The sequence below is a fragment of the Sinocyclocheilus grahami genome, unplaced genomic scaffold (assembly GCF_001515645.1).
Source record: "Sinocyclocheilus grahami isolate Dianchi unplaced genomic scaffold, SAMN03320097.WGS_v1.1 scaffold725.1, whole genome shotgun sequence".
NCBI classification, from domain to species: Eukaryota; Metazoa; Chordata; class Actinopteri; order Cypriniformes; family Cyprinidae; genus Sinocyclocheilus; species Sinocyclocheilus grahami.
In genome coordinates this window covers 360,866-363,292 of record NW_015505904.1, presented here as the reverse complement: position 1 = coordinate 363,292, position 2,427 = coordinate 360,866, and the positions used below count along the sequence as shown (strand labels likewise).

General features: G+C 37.9%; 1 protein-coding gene across 1 annotated transcript in view; it reads right to left on the bottom strand.

The window, feature by feature from the left end:
• Positions 1 to 2,427, bottom strand: part of LOC107560402 (peptidyl-glycine alpha-amidating monooxygenase B-like) — a 15,015-nt gene extending 12,588 nt beyond the window's left edge. Inside the window, exon 1 of the mRNA XM_016244569.1 lies at positions 2,353 to 2,427. The gene's annotated coding sequence lies outside the window, so the exon portion shown is untranslated. The remainder of the gene's footprint in view (positions 1 to 2,352) is intronic.

Below are 2,427 nucleotides of genomic sequence, written 5' to 3'. Positions count from 1 at the left end.
GAGGTGAGACAGACAAGAAGAGTGAGGCGAGACAGATGAGAGGAGCGAGGAGAGACAGACAAGAAAATAGCGAGGCGAGACAGACGAGAAGAGCGAGGCGAGACAGACGAGAATAGTGAGGTGAGACAGACGAGAAGAGTGGGGTGAGACAGACAAGACGTTGAAAGAAACATTTGTTTCTTATTTAATTGGTTCTACATTGTTTGCTGATTTTTACTTTATTTAAACTTTGTGTCATTTATTTATTTTATTTGACATCAAGGTGTATGCCGTACCTCCAAGCTTTCTTACTCGTTTTGCTAATAAACTTTCTACATTTCTTATTTATTTGTTTATATATTATACATGTTTACTTATTTCCAGTTTTGTATACCTATTTAAACTTTATGTAAGTTATTTTTTATTTTATATTAGGCATAGCCTGCCCTATATGTATTTGTATTTGTTTTGTTAATAAAAGTTCTATATTTTATATATAGGCTAAAGTGAGTTTGACGTCATTTTGTTGTTGCATTCAAGCAACCGACCTGCCGCTAATTTGAAAGTGAAAGTAAAATGTGCACGGTGCTTTTAAGCTATTTAAAAGCGAAGGAAAGTGAGGAAAAGAGGCAAAATTCAAACAAACTAAAAATGAACAATTGCTTTACGCCGAATTGCCGCTATTTGAAAGTGAAAGTAAAATGCGCACGCCCAGTGGCATAGCGAGACACTCCCGGGCCCATATGCAAAAAAATTGTACGGCCCCCCAAACGTTAGGGGCTCCAACTCGGTTAACTTATCTCTTAGGCCCTATTGTTGATTTGAAGTAAATAACGTTACATGAATCGTGAGGCACGCTGCTTTTGCAAGCTATTTAAAAGAGAAGGAAAGCTAGGAAGAGGGAACGCCCCCGCGGTGATACCGGTATTATCGGTGTTGTCACACGTCGATTAACCAGTGGGAACATTTCCTCACCGTCACAACCCTAATCAAGACTACGGGAAAATAACTGGAAGGTTCATTGTGATCTTTCCCTGCTTCTGAAATATGAATTATTTGCACTTCTTTTCAAAAAAAAATTCAAGGCAAATACAAGATGACAGTATGAGGTGAATTCTTTAAAAACTGACTGTGGATGTTGTCTGGACCTGTTTATGGCTGCCATAGTTCTTCCGTGATGAAAGGTTAAAAATTCTTCTGCCGCCTGAACTGCTTGAAAAGCTTCCTTTTCCCCCCTAAACATTTCAGCAAGTACATTAGTAGTTTCCTGTTTTGTGGTTAATATTTCATGTCCAAGATTAATAAGCTGAATTTGAGGGCCCATCATAACGCTAATCAGATTCCTTATTCATTAAACGTTCTTCAATGCTGGATACAAATTATCTCCAACTTTTAGCCTCGTTAATTTATCTGTGTGCTTGTGCTAAGCTTATTTTGATTTAATGAGGTTGTCAGTTGTTCTAAAGAAATGCCTTTCTACTCTTTTTGGGTGTTTTTTTTTTTTGGCAGTTGCCTTTCAACTATGCCAGACGATTGTGTTTAATATTTGGTGATATTTTTGGAATAGCATCATATCTTCAGAAAAAGCATTCAATCTCTAAAGGTACAAGTCTGCTTTTTTAAAATGCCTCTCTATTTACACTAGGCCCTTCTCCTCTTCCTTTTAAATTAGAATAAGTGGAAATTAATCATTTGCACACAAACTCTTCATTAAGCTACTATACACTATTTAAGCCTATTCGATTGGTTGGGCTATTAATAAAGGAACAGTTGTTCACAAATGTTTGATTCATGATGTTCAATGTAAAAAGAGATAAAAACATACATTAGTACATTTGTTTTCAGTCATCACAAACTGACCTTTTTATAACATCAAAACTGGAAATCAGTGCCATCACTAGGTCAGCATATCATTACCAGCATGAATCATCATCCGCACGTCATCCATACCTGTTATGAAATATGAACTGCAGCCTATAATGTCAAATAACTAAAGCACACCACTGTAATCCAGAGAAACATCTCACTTTTCATCAACCAGTGATGATGCTTACTTTCAGAGAAATCCATCCCAAACAGCCATTATTTGTTATGTGGATGGATCACGGATGGAGCGAGACAACTATCTAATGATCCCCTGCACTTTCTCAAACATACACCATTGATCATCCTGCAAATATCAATCTGCACATGACAGACAGAGTCTCTCAGAAGTCACAATAAATGATCACTGATGCAATAAATCCACTCAAACACTCTATACAGAGCAGCTCTTGCCACAAAGCGTTCAATCTGCTAACACTAATACATCCACTGCATTAAACCGAGAGCACAACAGAGTCCATGAGAAGGAGAAAAGACCAGCCTGCCTACCTCACTCGCTCGTCACGTTAAGATCTCAAGCACAGCAGAAAACGAGAGCTGAACTGCTGCTGCTTCAGCGCAGCC